Here is a 16,943-nt window from a genome sequence, read left to right as displayed (position 1 = left end):
TCGCTTATGAAAGACGCGACAACTTGACAAGTGCGGCGCTCACCTTCGTAGGCTATCCCGGGCCGAGGTCCGTGCAGCAGAAGAGCACAAAGCGCGGAGCCCAGAATCCAGGCGAGGCAGTGGTGTCTCGTATCACTCATTGCAGCGGTATCCAGTGCGTCGGATGGGAGCACGATACAGAAAAATAAATAAATGCTAACACGCAGTAACTGCACCCCCTTGTGCCAAAAAAACAGAAGCAAAAGCGTTTGATCCGCGAGCCGCGCACACAGTTGAGAGCGTTGACCACGCGCGCACTGTTTCTCGAAGCGCGGCGAGAATCCGAAAGCGAAACTCTCAAAAAAAAAAAAAAAAAGCGAGATCCCCACGCACACACGTACGCGCACAGCGCCGGGAAAAAATATATTAGGCGAGTAGCTCGAGATTACGTTTATCTTATCAGTATGAGCGGAGCGCAGTTTGGAACGGCGAGGATGTTTGGAGCAGCTGAGGCGTCACCACTCCGGTGCCGATGAGCGTCGTCGAAGGAGACGGCGGCGAGGTCGAAGCGGCGAGATCTAGGAAGGGCCACATCTCGCGCCGGCGGCCACCCGTCAACAAGTGGAAGCGAAGCCGTGCCCTGCAAAGCGCGCCTTCGACCGGCTTTCACCCTCGCCCTCGCAGGCCTGTCTCTTTCGCTCTCTCGCGCGGTGGCGCTAGAACGGTTCGGCTTCGGCCGCCAGGGGACGCCACCGCGCAAGCGCACGCCGCTCGTCCGAACACAGCAGCGCGAATTGGAGCGCTTTGTATACAGGCAATGAAAGCGTTGGATGGAGTATACTGTGAAAGCACTTTTGGGGGTGGGTGACCGCAATTGAAAGAGTGCAGTCATAAACGGGCATTTGAAGTGGACAGATCTTGCTGGACTACCCAATGTTCACCAAATGTGCACTTTCAAACGCTTTCGTGCAAACGCTCAGGAAGAACGCTTGCAATTCGTCATCCTTCGTCTGAGCATTTCAAAAGCGCGAATTGTGAGAAAGAAAAACAAAAATGTTCGCTATTTTGGTTGGAGATTGAGCGTACCGTCAGGTGTATTTCTCGCTCTGTTTTTGTGACGTCACGAACACTAGCCCGCCAGTCTCCAGTGGTAGTTTCTTAATGCAGTTTCGCGTGGGCTTTGATATGATCACCGCATACAGGCTTCCAGTGCTCATATACAGTGTTTTCTGATTAACTCCACTACAACGCCAGTTTGTACATACCTCGGGCTTAAAAATCGCGCAAGAAATGCATGGATACGAAGGACAGGACGTGTGTCCTTCATGTCCTTGTATTTCCTGTCGTGCCATTCTAAAGTCCGAGCCGATTAACTTTCCCTCTTATTATTCAACTTCCGTTACTTTAAGCTCTACGTAACTCTCCGCGTTTGTGTGTCTTTGCGTAATGTCGCCGTTCATTAAGGCGCCCAATGATGCCTAGTAGCCGATAGCAGCTTGGCTGCGGAGTTTACGGCGTCGAGGCACGCCACGTTAAGTGTCTGCGTCGTACAGCGCGTTGCCATACAGACGAGTATGCACTGGTGCCCACACGCGGGACCATTCTAACAGCAGCGCGGAAGCGCACTGAATTGACGAAGGGTCGTGGCTAAAATATGAAGCAAGGTTGCTTTTCCTGTCTCAGCATATATTAGTCGTGCATACGTTTGCGTGCCGCACTCGTGCGGAACCTGGTGGTGGCGGGTAGAGATGGGAATTCGTGGTCAGAATTTCGCTTACGTATACGTAATTTAAACGCTTGTATATCGATCGTGATCGATGAAATGGGGGAGGAGCTACTTCTAATGACGGCGCGCGTCTTCGGAAGGAAAGGTTGGGGTGAAACGGACCGGGAGAATCGAGGGAGCGAGCGATTGATTATTGGCGATGGTATAGACTCGCACGCACGTGTGCGCGCAGGTTCCGCACTGGGTTTCATGTGCAGCTGTCATTTCCTTTGCAGCAGCATAATGAATATAATAAATAATGATGCCCAGGAAATCATAGGGGGCATTACTTGTATTCATCTGAAGTTTGGTAACTATGACATCAATGGAAATGATTACAGTAGGCGAAAAAAAATTGTATTTGATGCCTGATTCATGTTTTTTTTATTTTCTTTTAATTTTATTGCGTACTGCTGACCTGTTTATCAGGCCTTAAGCAGGAATGGGCATACAGAACTCTTCCCTGCAAAAGCAACAGAAATAACATCACACAGACATAGTGACGTGGGTAATCATTACAAAAAAACTATACAAAAAACACGATATACAATGCAAAAAGCATGTATTAGAACATTGTTGTTACGATATAAGAAAAACAAAACAAGAACATTGCAACCAATAGCATGATTTTACCAACTGAAACATATCGAACACAAAGCGAAACGTTGCGGATCTCTGAAAAATGCATAGTTATACAATCAATAATAGCACAGTTTGTTAATGGCTGTTTGGTGCACTTAAAAATAAATACACTGTTGTACATTCTACAACATCGCCTGTTAGGCTATTCCACTCACGAGTAGTTCTCGGAAAAAAAAAAGAAAACTTGAACGTATCTGTGCGGTTTACGTAATCTGCAAATTTCTTTGAATGACATGAGCGCACAGCACATTCACCCGTCTGCTTAATATGCATTGCTTTGCTGATTCCAGTTTTGCCATGAAAAGTGAGGTAAAAAAGCTTCAGCCTCTCCGTTCTTCTTCTTTCTTGTGGTTTTTTCAAGCTCCGCGTTAAGTCAAAGAAGTGAAGGTGATGTGCGCCAGCTATAACAGTTAAACACAAATCGAACAGATTTGCTTTGGACCATTTCTAGTTTTTTTTTTTTGTATTGGACATAGTAAACGGATCCCACACAGCAGCTGCGTACTCTAACGTTGGTCGAATAAAAGTTTTGTGTGCAAGAAGTTTGATGTGCGGTGTGGAGCCTCCTTCGCAGGTAACCGAGTTTTTCATTGCCCTTCCTTCAATATATTGAACATGTTCATTCCATTTTAAGTCTGATGTGAGTATTAGTCCTAAATATTTGTGTTTAGTGAAGCATGAGCATCGATGTGATAGGTAAAAGAAAGCAGTTGTTTCTTACGAGTAACTCTCATTGCCACTGTCTTTTTATAATTAATTGTCATCTGCCATTTTGTGAACCACGTTTGAAGCATTGCTAAGGCCGTGTTTAAAGTTTCTTGATCACTATAACTATAAATTTCTTGATATATTATATTAATGACAACTAACAGACAATAATGCCAAGGAAAGTATAGGGGGTGTTATTTGTAGTAATTAGAATATAAATGTGAAGAAAGTAAAGTGGACGAAAAGATGACTTGCCGTCGGCAGGGACCGAACCTGCGACCTTCTAATAACGCGTCCGATGCTCTACCCTGAGCTACGGCGGCGGTCATCCCCCCGTCCACTTTATGAAGTATATATGTGCATTTAAACCTGGGAGTGTTAGTCAGCGCCGATCGCAGCCATGACGGCGAGTGTGGTCAGCTGCCAACTCGTAAAAAAAGATCACGTGCTACGTGACACCAACAGGCAGAAAAAAGCCGGTAGATCCCACGCATTGTGGGAATCGATGTAATACGAAGCAGCCAGCAAAGAGCTGCATACATCGTCTTGTATGCCACTAAGGAAAAATGCGTGTCATTGTTTTTCATGTTAACTCCTATTATTTATGTTCGTCACACAGTAACGTCGCGCAATACCAACTTCTGGGTAGATCAAGCTAGCGAAACGGCCTCCAGCGCCCCATGAGCGTGGCACGTAAGTCACGCTGTACATGACATACGTATTATGATTTTTATGTTAACTCCTGTTATTTATATTCGTCACACAGGCATGTCGGAAGATACCAATATTTGTGTATATCAAGCTAGCGAAACGGCCGTCAGCGCACCATGAGCGTGGCACGTAAGTCATGCTGTACATGACATGCGTGTCATTATTTTCATGTTAACTCGTGTTTTTATGTTCGTCACACAGTCACGTCGCGCAATACCAATTTCGGGGTAGATCAAGCTAGCGAAACGGCCGCCAACGCCCCATGAGCGTGGCACGTAAGTCATGCTGTACATGACATGCGTGTCATGATTTTCATGTTAACTCGTGTGTTATTTATGTTCGCCACACAGTCACGTCACGCAATACCAATTTCGGGGTAGATCAAGCTAGCGAAACGGCCGCCAGCGCACCATGAGCGTGGCACGTAAGTCATGCTGTACATGACATGCGTGTCATGATTTTCATGTTAACTCGTGTTATTTATGTTCGTCACACAGTCTCGTCGCAAGATACCAATTTTGGTGTATATCAAGCTAGCGAAACGGCCGCCAGCTCACCATGAGCGTGGCATGTAAATCATGCTGTACATGACATGCGTGTCATGATTTTCATGTTATGACTTGTCATTTATGTTCGTCATACAGTCATGTTACGCCATACCAATTTTGGTGTACATTCGATTAACCTAGCGACCAGGAGAGCACAAAGTCGTAGGCGGCTAGATAGATAGATAGATAGATAGATAGATTAGATAGATAGATAGATAGATAGATAGATAGATAGATAGATAGATAGATAGATAGATAGATAGATAGATAGATAGATAGATAGATAGATAGATAGATAGATAGATAGATAGATAGATAGATAGATACGCTCAAAGTCGCAGAAGTTCGCTAAGAAATGCTTCGCATTTAAAAGAGTGCTCCACACTCGCCGTCATGGCTACGATCGGCGCTGACTAACACTCCCAGGTTTAAATGCACATATATACTTCATAAAGTGGACGGGGGCAGGACCGCCGCCGTAGCTTAGTGGTAGAGCATCGGACGCGTTATTCGAAGGTCGCAGGTTCTGTCCCGGCCGGCGGCAAGTCATCTTTTCGTCCACTTTACTTTCTTCACATTTATATTCTAATTACCACAAATAACACCCCCTATACTTTCCTTGGCATTATTGTCTGTTATTTGTCATTAATATTGTGTCTAACGTCAGTCTAGAAATATTAGTTTGTGTTTGCCGCCCGTCTGTTGCCTTCTTCATTTTTGGTGGACCAGCGGTGAGTAGTGGGATTTGCCCAATTACTGTGGCACAAACCCGCTATTGATGAAGATAGTTTTTGTACACACTGTACACACCAAAGTTTGTACGTCCGGCTTAAACAGCTTAGGTGTGTCAAAAACAAGTGGGATTCTTTACTGACGTCATTTTCTTGAGAAGAAATGTCAGTGGCTTTGAGCCCGGTACAAAGCACTTTCGAGATAAAAAAAAAATCACAGCATATCTACGTGGTGAATGATGATGAGTGGGGCCAAGCGAACTCGCGCTGCAACACGGCGATGGCATTGGCGCGAGCGTGGTCCTTCTTGATGGAAGATATTGTGACTAGATTGTTGGAGAACCACAATCTGTTGCACACACCGCAACTATGGCCGAAACTGTTATCAAGGAAGTCCCGCTGGAAGCGCGCGTCGGCGCCTTCGGGCAGAGCCCGCCTGATGCGTTTTGCAGCCACTTCACGTGCTCGCACAGCCTCGGGCTCTGCCTGCCGGTACGCGCGCTTTCTCGCCGCTTCACGGTCCTTCACATTTTGAAGATGCGATTCGCGCCGCAGCCGTGCAGCTTCGGCCTCGCGGGCTCGAACGGCGGGGTCTTCGCGCCACAGCCGTGCAGCTTGTCGAGCAGCTTCGGCCTCGCGGGCTCGAACGGCGGGGTCTTCGCGCCGCAGCCGTGCAGCTTGACGAGCAGCTTCGGCCTCGCGGGCTCGAACGGCGGGGTCTTCGCGCCGCAGCCCTGCAGCTTGCCGAGCAGCTTCGGCCTCGCGGGATCGAACGGCGGGGTCTTCTCGCCGCAGCCGTGCAGCTTGTCGAGCAGCTTCGGCTTCGCGGGCTCGAACGGCGGAATCTGCTTCGCGGCGTCGACGTGCAGCTTCGGCCTCGCGAGCTCTCACCTCACGATTCTGTCTGCGAGCGCGCGCTGCCGCCGCCTTCCGTGCCCTCCGTTCCGCAGCCTTGTCTCCCATCTGGCGACTCCGAGCTAAAGAGAAAGCGTGCCAAGAGGGAGCCTCATGGCGCGTTACTTCTGAAATGTTGTCTTCGGGTGTCGTTGAAAACACGAGACGTAGTAAAGAAGAACAAACGCCATACAGGCGAACACGCACGAGAGTGTCACTCGTCAACGTCGTCTTCTTCTTCTACTGCATACCAGAACGCGCGCTTCTCACGAGCTAGAGGTGGCTACTACAACGCTACAAACAAACGGAGGAAGGACAGACCGACGGCATAAGGAGCTTCGCCCCTAAAACGGCTTCCCACCGGCTGAGACCCTTCGCTTCGGTCGCAGCCCATGGTAAAATGTTTCTTTTTTTTTTTTTAACACGAACGAAGGAGCCACCTGCGGCAAGTTCTCACAAGACCACACTATACTCAACTGGTTAAAGACGGCGTATTGCGTATATCTGCGTCCTGCGAAGCGTTTTCTGCTGGCCTGAAATGCAACTCCGTATTGCTCAAGTCAAGTATCGGGTGCGTCGACGTCGAACGTGGCATTCTCCTGCAAGAAGGTGTGGAGAACCTACCGTGCCTTACCTCTAGATGCTATAGGAAAATGCTTGAGCTTTGGCTGTTAAATTATATCCTTCCTTGACTGCTTGCATGCTGCTGAGCAGTTCACAGGAGACTGCAATGGTTATGAGAGTATACTGGGCTAGCCTGACGCGAATAGACCCCCCTTCTTTTAAAGTTGTTGCCTATTTGCTTTTCTCCGAACTCAGCGCAGCTGTGCGTTCATTGAACAGATGGTCCATCGCAACTCAGTGCGTGCCATTGTATAGTGTAACCCGTATTATATGTGGAAATTGGCGTACGTCTTTAAATGCATAATCACACATTAGAAAAGCAAAGATCAGTGCGCTGCGTATACGCGTTTTCGCCCACGACATGACGTAATGAAATCTCGGCACATTTCTTCGACGGTTTTCCTCTTGCTTCTCTTCCCACTTTTTTCTCTCTCCACCCCCACCCCTCCTTTGTTTTTCTTTTTATAAACTGATGGCTTCTTTATTTTCATTCTATTATCGTTATTTATTCGCTTATTCCGTTGTGAGTAAGAGCTTGATTGACCCCGATTTTCGCGTCGCACCGTAATGTGCATGCAGCAGTTTTTCTACTTGGTTTCTGTAATCGTATATCACTTTTTTATCGTCAGCAAGTCGGGCTATTTGAGTAGAAAAGACGCTTCTAATTAAGCGTTATCTCCTCGCCTTTCCGGACTTCAGTGCATCTCCCCGAGGCGGATATCTTTTGTATTTAACTGCTTTCTTTTATGAGCCTTTTGAACGACAAAGATTTCTGGTTGAGATGAACCCATACGCTCGTGTACAAAACCATCAAAAAAAGAGAAAAGACGGTGAATGCCTCGTGTTGATTACTCCATTATACTGATACCGGCCTTGTTGACAACGCTGTTTATCGGCGGGTACAGACTTATACCCTTATTGGCTTCTTATCATCTCATTCTTCGCTATGTCCGGCTATATGCAAAATCATTAAACGCATACGCGGTCATTTGGAGAAGCGGGCCGTTTCGAGGCTGTATAAATTTATGTACATCACCGCCAAACGCGCTGAAACATTCACCACCTATTCTCTGTTTGACTCCCCTTCATTAAAATGTTCGTCTCCAATAAAGTCGTCAAGAGGTTTCTCGTGCTCTTATTACCAAAGGGTTCACGCTGCGCACTATAAACATCAGAATTTACGCTACAGCCAGTTTCAGAGGACGTTGAGGGCGTCATTCATAGGGTGAGGCTTTTTCTTAGATCTGCTCAGCTGCTCTGCTATGAAAACGTCGATAATTAGGCCCAGTGCCCGGCCCTTCAAAGCAGCGACTGGTTTTACTGTCACTGTTTCATTATCTGTCAGAAATTGGCCTAGTCGGAAAGCTTTAATGGTTGGCTATTTCGCATGGCGAAGCCTTAACTTACCTGACAGCCTCGTTGTAAATATTTCTATCAGGTTCACTTGCGCATTTCATTTTTTTATATTCTTTCTTTTTATTATTCTTTCCCTCCCCTCTCTTCTTTAGTCTGTCAATCCCATTCCCCATCCCTACACAGAGTAGCATACCAGCGGTATACAGACGCCGGCAAAAATCTCTTGTTTTTCTAATAAAGAGTCTCTCTCTCTCTCTCAGTTGTGGACATGCTCTCTCTTGTCGTATTTAGCGAGTCGTACTCGCTTGTAAATGAATAAACTGACAGTCACTACCGGCGATACCTCTGGCGGTGAGAGCTCTGTCGGTGATACCTCTGGCGGTGATAAAGCAGTAGCATATCGTCTGCCCATGTTAATGGGCAGAGAGGGAGGTTTTAATACTGTGTTGGAGACAATGGACCGCCAGGCGCTGTAAGAGCAAAATTTATGGAAAAGTGGTTACAGCACCCATCAAAGGCAGCCAGGGTGTTCTATATATAGTTCGCTTTCTGCAGTCTACGAGCAATCTGAGATATGTTGTGAAGGTGACGTGATTCTCTTGAAAGCTTGTGCGCCAGTTTCACTTGAAAGACACTATTGAAGGGAGCACGTGCGCAAATACCTGGTTCTCCGTAATGTAAATATTTACAGCCGCACAGAGCCCGGAGCTTCTCTTGTGTGCGTTCAGCGACGGCCGCTGTGCACACAGTTGTATTTTACCTGGCTAACGCATTGCCAGAGGGTGAATAAAAAAAAAAGAAAAGGAGGAAGAGCACAAGGCAGAGCTGAAGAGTTACCTAACCCATGATTGTCTGGCCCATAAAGAATAAACGCAACAGGCAACAACCTTCCTCGAAAATCTTCGGGCACGGATTGAAAATTCGCATCGTTCTGTATAACAGACCGTCACTGCCGTCAGGGTTGTCTTCAAGAACATAGCAGCACTGTAGTATAGCCTTGTGAAGATATGATGAGTGTTTATGCCATAGTTTCGACCGAAGGAAAAATATGTCCTAAGCTCTACAGTATCTCTATCACGACGTGTTAACGTGAACTCGGCAAAAGTGAATCAACTCGGCTTGATCCATCTGCCTCTCGTGATCAAGCAAGTGCCAGCTGTTCGAAATCCATCAACGGGCAGATTTGCTTTGAAGACCTACCAAGAAGAGCAGCTAAGATGCGATCACATAATCTGATAACTGCAGAAGTAGTTTGCAAAACTGATTTCCGCTCCATTATATATGGTAAGTAACGAACGCAGAGGACGGGCGTGCGAACGGCGGCTGCTGATAGGGTGCTTGTGTACTACTGCGACAACCAGGGACCTAAAGAAAGAGAGATGCGCGATTCTTATCGTCTGTAGAAGTAAAAAGAAGCGAAAAGTTTCTTGAATATGCAGTTTGTTTCATCGAAGATTGCCCGAGTGTATTTCGTTTAACAGCAGTTACACACTGGTACCTTAAGGCAACTGATCTTTCAGAAGATTAAGGAACATTTGTCATTCGTCTTACGGCGAGATACGGTACACTTTCCGAGCACATCCATTAGAGAACTTTGTACCAGAGACGCTTTCCTAAACTTTTTATTTTTTTTTACCGTATTAGTACGGCTAGACAAGTTTGGCACAGCTGTCTAACACACGTGATTGTGTACGCCTACGCTCGTTCTCGTATGTCGAGCTGCGGGAACGACCAGCAGAAAAGAAGATATAATAACCTTGGCTATACGGATGTGCACTGATGTCTTCTGAAGTCAACAGTAGCAGCGCTATAGTTAGGGCGCTCCCTGTTAACTGGCGTGGTTTCTTCGAAGCCTCTGTTTATAGACCGCCCTCGCTTGCACGCACGTATACCACACACGGCTGCATGTGTGTGTATACGGTTTCTCCCGCTCTCACTGAACGGAAGGAATACAGGCCTCGTCGAGCACGCACCTGGCGAGCGAAGGAAGCGAGTGGTGGTGTTGGGATCGCGTCGCCCGCTTTACCGCCGCCGTCCTGCAGCCTCTGCAAGCGCGATCGGTGTGGGCGGCGGCGGCAGCAGGAGGGGCGTGTATCGTGGCGCGTCGTGATAATGAAGGCGCCATTAATTCTGCCTCTCTGCTGCTCGCCGGTCCGCAGCCGAACTCGCACGTGCCGACTAAGACCGGGAGTTGCTTTCTTCGTCTATATCCCGTTGCTCGCTCGCTGCGTTTCTTGCTCGCGGTGGTCCTGCGGGAAACCGAGCCTCCTTTCTTCTATCCTTTCTCCTTTGTTTCACCGTTTGCCGCGCGAAAGGCTCTCTGCGCCCGCGTGTGCGTTTTGCTTTACCCATTACGAACGAGAGTCTTGGGCGAAGAAGCTTCAATTTCTTCTCCGCCTCTTTCGTGGCAAGTTCTTACCTCATCGTCATTCTTTTTTTTTTTTTTTTGGTTTTGTGTTTCCCGCGGCTCGTTCCTTTGGATGCGTCCGGTGCTCAGGTGTTCCGGGCTCGTTCCCGAGTTCTAAACCGCGTGCGGCTCTGAAACGGGCCGAACCCGCCTACAGCGGGTGCACACAGCGAGATGTGCCGAGGTGTATCGCATATTCCCCCGTACAGCTGGTCACGGAATGGAAGCTGACGTCACCTGCGCCAGCTAAGTTTGGTATAAACATGCTTCGCAAGTTCAGCAACAGTAACGCAGGTTAGTTGGTGATGCATAGTTCATAGGCATAACAGCACAAACATAACCAGAAACCAAGATGACAAAAATTACATAGGAGGTGAATGTTGTAGTTTCGGAGTGGATGATGCAGTGGCGCGCGTTTGTGGAAAGTGCTTTTTCACAGCACTCTGTCCTGTTTATTCTTGGTTTGCTGTTACGTTTATGCTGTTATACCTGTGAATTTTGTAAGTTGTTCTACTGCACTGTCAAAGATTTGGTTACTGTCGACTGCTCTTTAAGGTTATAGCTGGACAACTAAACATCGCACACATCGTTTTATTTCGACCCCTAGGACAAGAAACACTGCGCAGAGGGCTCGAAGATGTCCTGAACATGTAAAAATATATACTGCGAAAACTTCGTTTAAATGCGTGTTCATAATCCTAATGATTGACTAACTGAGTAAACACTGCCAAGACTTTGGTCATGTCCAATCCGTATTGATTGTGCTGTAAGCGATGTCTGGATGTATATACCGTACGCTACATGTTTCGACGTTTATCATACGAAGTGCATGAGGCATTCGTGGTGCCTATCGATTCTGTATACCAGCTTACAAGCAGCAACCACGGCAGCAACGGAGCTACGCTGTTGTCCGACGTTGCGGCCAATGTTTCTTGCCCTCGAATCGCCAGGTTGTTCTTGCTACGTGCCCCGACTTTTAAGCCGGTTCAGCTCCGTAAAGTACAACTCCTCGTAAACTCATATGTTTGGCCAGATAAGGAATGGAGATGTACAAACAATACCGCCGCTAGGATCCACCTTCTTTGAAAGTCAAAAGGAGGATCTTGCTAACACTTATGAGTTTGTTTAAAGTTTCTTTCATAATTCGGTTTTGTTCGGCCAGAAAGATTGTCAAAGATTTGAAATAGTATCCCATATTATTTCAAGTGTAACACTCTGCCAGTTATTGAATGACAAGACAATAAAAAATACGCTTTGCACTGATTTACGTTCTGACGTCATCCACAAGCATTTGATTGTACATACGTTTTATATAGCAGGTTATATATATATACATTTTTTTTTTAACATGACCTCTGCTCACTATAGCTGACTAACAAACATTTCGGTGCGCTTCACACCGAGTTTGAACTGTCTTGATACACGGCTGCACAGCCGAGTACAGGTAATGACGTTTCAAAGAAACAAAACACAAAAAGAAATACATAATTCCTTTTCCTCCCCAGTTCATTCGTTCAACTAAGGCAGGGACAAAATTAGTTGATAGGCTAGTCAGTACGTTATATGGAAACCCGCCGTTGAAGCTTACTGGCTATGACGCTGCGCTGCTGAGCACGGTGGTCCCCGTTCGTATACTCTGCCACGGAGACCGGATTTTGATGGGAGACAGAACGTCAAAACACTCGCGTCACGTCATGGGCCGTGCACTGGTTGAACATTACACAACCACATGGTAGTCAAAATTATTCCGACGTCTTGTGCTACGACGTGCCCCACGTGTAGATCCCGGTAAGATCATTATGCAGAAGGCAAATTTGCAGACAATAACTAGAAAGCTTTAGTCCTCTGTAAGATGTGAATGAGTGCACGCGTAATAATAATTACAATAAGGTGTCTTCAACCCTTTGTCTACGTCGTGATACAGCGAAGCTTTTCTTCCTATTATTTTGCTCCGTAATTCAGTTGCGGACATTTCGCGCTTCGTCAACAGTTAGACCTATTCTCTGCGTGCGCTATCAGTAAAACCAGCAGGCCTGGAATGTTATGAGAGCTATCATTACTAAAGCGTAGGGCATTTCTAGAATATTGCTGTCCAGCTAGGACAACCAAAGGTTGCGTCCCGGAGTGCACGACGAGGCGTACGTCCTTTCCTCTCCGAGTGCATGCCCTTCACCGCGAGAAGTCAAACGTTGTTAGTGCTTCGTGCGAAATTCTAGTGTCTTATACGTTTCGGAAATCGGAGGAGGCGCGGGCAGGAGCGCGACTACGGCTTTGCCGAGCGGGCTAAATGGGCATAATTTCGGCACACCGCGCGCTTCGCTGGCACAACTAGAGCAAAACAGAGGAGTGGCTTGGGCCGGAGGAAGAGTGAAGCGGTAGGCGGTGGGGTTTCTGCCCTGACGTGTGCGGTGAAGGTATTTTGCTCTCGTTTTGCTCTCCAGACCACCATCGGCCTGCTGCCGCTCCCCTTCTCATCGCCGTCCGAGGGCTCGTGCGTGCGTGTGGCACCGGGGCCGCTAGATTGCTGGGTGCGGCGGCGGGAGAAAGGCGAGGCCGTCTCGAGGGCGGGGAAGGAGCGAAGGTGCAGCAGCAGCCTCGACACACACACAGCGTGAGTTATGGGAGCTCCGGCATTCCGATCAGGTGCCTCCTTCGGCGAGTAAGCCAAAGCGGCCGGGCGCTTAAGAAGAAGAGTAGCGCGGTCAGACCGCTGTGGTACCACCGCTGTTCCTCGGGAACTGTCCGGTATTGAGTGGCTGCTGCAGTCCCCGCCCTGGTCATGAAGGCCTTGGGCGCGTGCATTTATACATATCTACCCGCGCGTACCCGGTGATGAGAACGAACACGCTGGGTATACTGCATTGCGTAACGCCGCAAGGGATGTTTTCTTTTTTCTTTCCTTCCTCCTACTTTTTCTTCGTCTTCACCGTACTCCTGCCTCGGCGCCCGATACGCCGCTCACTACTCCTCATATCTGCCTTCTCGTCGCATGTCTTGCCTTCCTCTTGATCTTCCCCTTATCCCGCCAGGCGTCGCGCTTTTCACGAGGGTTTCTTGGATGCCGTGTTTTGTTTGTGTAGGTTTACGAGGCCCCCTTGTGTACGGCCAGCCCAGCTGGATCGATGGTGGGGCCCTGGGTAGTGCGGCGTTAAACGCTGTTGCGCTGCTTACGAAGGTGGAGTGAAGATGAGGAAGCTCCGTAACGATGTCCGCCCCCCAAAAAAAGCCCGAGTGCCGTGCGAACGAGAGAACCCATGCCAGCTCGAGGAAGAAGAGCGATGGCCCGCTGGGACAGCAGTTTTAACGCGAGCGAAAGACGCCACCACCCCCCGATACACGTGTCTGAAGCTAGACGAAGCAATACTGGAAAAACGAAAAATAAGGAAGGAGGGTGTGGTCGGGCCACACATCATTTATTTTCTTTTCGAATGAACGCCGGGCCGATGAATCTTTAGACACGGCGATTAGATATGGATATTGCAAATACGCGATTCATAATATCTGCCAAGCATCGAAGCTCTATACGCGTACATTAATTGTTTAGGCTCCTTGCTTTTTCTGTGTTTCTTTATTGAGTGTGTGATAAGCTTCGGTACCTTGGACATTATAATGTTTTGTTTCGGGTGACACGAACATTTCGGCAAGCATCCTAGGTGGTACGAGAAATGAGTCCCACGAAACTACGTATCTTTTCTTTTTCAAGTTCACTTTTTTTGTTATTACTTTACGACTTCTTGCCGTTCTGTTCAGCCTTCGACTGCTATGTTACACGCAGCCTATTTAATGGTAGCACTACACTCTATAATTCTCACGAAACTTCAATCTACTCCATCTATTACTTTGCATTTGTCTCATATTAGCTCTCTTAAAGCATCTGATTGCGACAGACTTGAGTACCCAGCTCTGTAGATACGCTGCACCCTCTCGTAAAGTTCGTAACAGGGGCGACGTTTTGTCGAGCTTACCTCATTGTTTCCTTATGCCCCACTTCCTGTATTGATTACAAAGCGGTACAAAATATAGTGCTCCTCGCCGCATCTGTCAATATACGCAGACGACATCTGCATCTGGGCGTCAGGGGTCAAGCGTCTACATGTACGAGCCAGGCTGCAGAGAGCGGCTACGCTGACGCCAAACTACCTCCAAGGATGGGGACTGGAGCTGTCGTCTGAGAACGGCTCACTGGTAGCGTTTACGCGCAATGTAATGACCCCATACATCATCAGCATCAATGGACGCACTATCAGCTATGAGAATTGACCCACCATTTCCTAGGGTAATCATAGATCGTGACTTGTCCTGGAGCTCTCACATCGCCTACATGAAACAGAAACTCACCATGATCACCCACGTCCTAAGCTTTATTGCGTGGGGTGCACCCTGTACGAGCAATACTTCAATTATATACTGTACTTTTAACGCCATAGCGTTAAAGAGCTCGTTCCGCAGAAATTCCGGTGTCGGCGTCGTTGGTTGTGAGCGAAAAATCATCATCTTGTCCGTGACCGAAAAATCGAGAAAGATGCAAATAAAATAAATAAAATAAGTCTTAGTTTCGAGTGAGAATCGAACCCCTGCCGTCTGCGTGGCAAGCAGGTGTTCTACCACAGAGCCACTCCATTGCTTGGAAGTGCACTGAAATTAACTTCAATGCTTCACAACCATACGTGTCCTGTGTACAGGTGTAACAGTACGAGATGTAAAACGGTGCACAAGCGTATATTGCCATCGAGATGTAAAACGGTGCACAAGCGTATATTGACACCATGTGAACTGCATAACGAGTTGGTGGTTTAAAGCCGGCCACCCATTACAAAAGGCACACACTACTGCGCGTATTCCCTTACGAACACGTAGTGGGTGCATCGCAACTTTGAAAAAGTATCACGCGCGTAATTGCTGCTCGTTTAAAGCATGCCACCCATTACAAAGGGCATACACATTAGTGCGCGAATTCTCTTACACACACGTAGTGGGTACACTGTTGTCATAAAAGTGCTGTTGAAGAGGGCGGAAACCTTTACCTTTACTATAGGTATGTCGAGTGTGTGTGTGTGTATTCGTGTGTAAGACCGGGCGACTGAACATAATGACAAGCGAAATAGGGCACGATGAGGATGGGGCCGGACATCGCTATCGCGTTCAACTCTTAAAGGCGAAGCTTAAGCGTCCCCCAATTTTTCTTCGGCTTCAAGCGCTACAGCTTACCTGTGCTGGGCAGGACCCGAAGAACAAACGTACGTGCACATGTCCTCCTGTCAATTCAAGCTCAAGCACTGTGAATATTCCTTGGGCTTCCGAGATGCGCGTCCTCAGCAGCGACTGTCGTCATCGCTCCTGATCACCCAATCACAACATTCGCGTCGATGTTTTAAGAATGCACATAAGACATGCAGCCCGGATTCCATCACACCACCCCGCTTCGCTTCCAACTTCAGGCCATTCAGGGGTATTATTGCTTCGCATTGCACAGGGATTCCCGCGAACTTCACGCACGCAGCAAGACCGCCGTTACCGTTGTGGTGTCTGCATCCACTGGAAGCCCTGATAGCCATTCCCGGAATACAAAAAAAAAAAAAACCAGTCGTCATATTTGGCCCTACAACAAGCCACACCACTGTTCCTGCACGAAGAACACAGTGGATGCCTTCACATTCGGTTTCTTCAGTTTCTTCTGCAATAATTCATTCGGTTTCTTCTGCAAGCTCAGCAGGTTCAGTGATCATTCCCGAGAAATCTGTCACCATAAATTTCAAGACATCTCATTTGACATCATCGAAGGCTGCAGAACTCACCGCCATTCGTGCTGCTCTAGAGTTCGTAGTTGAAGAACCGCCACAGACATGGCCAATCTTTTGCGACTCCAAAGCAGCCCTCGAGTGAATTATGTCGTCATATCGTCATGGACCAAATGAACAATTAGTCGCTGACATACGACTGCTTCATCACCACGCTATAGAGAAGCAGCACAACATAGACTATCAGTGGATACCTCGCCATTGCGGTGTCGACGGAAATGACCGTGCAGATGAAGCCGCCCGATCTGCTCATGCATTATGCTCGCCATTGTGCAGCTATACCGTTATCAAGAACGGACGCCGCTACAAGGCTTCGTTCACTTGCACGTGAACTGACACTCGCCTCGACGGAATTCACCACCGCCCGTATTCACAACTTGGACCCCAAACTACAGCTCAGTCTTCCGTCGGGAATAACTAGAGCTGAGGAGACGCTCCTGTGCCGCCTGTGGCTCGGGGTGGCCTTCAGGAATGCTTACTCATTTCGAATCGGAATGGCCGAAGAAGCCCGACATGTGATAACTGTAGCTGCGAGGAGACAATCTCCCATCTTCTTTGTGAGTGTCCTCGCTTCAGTGCGCCAAGAAAATAACTTTCAAAAGTATTACATATAGACTTGACAATCGCCCATTGTCGGAGGGAAAGGTCTAAGGACACTGGCCGTGACCGTCCTCGGCACGGAAGGCTTAATTGAAAGCGTTGTTGCGTTTCTTGCGGACAACTAGTCTTACAGACACACTTTAAGCAGTGCCGTTTATCGCATTGTTGTTCTTTTCTCTT

This window comes from Rhipicephalus sanguineus, chromosome 8 (genome assembly GCF_013339695.2).
Source record: "Rhipicephalus sanguineus isolate Rsan-2018 chromosome 8, BIME_Rsan_1.4, whole genome shotgun sequence".
NCBI classification, from domain to species: Eukaryota; Metazoa; Arthropoda; class Arachnida; order Ixodida; family Ixodidae; genus Rhipicephalus; species Rhipicephalus sanguineus.
The sequence above is the reverse complement of the archived record's forward strand: the minus strand, read 5'-3'. Positions refer to the sequence as shown.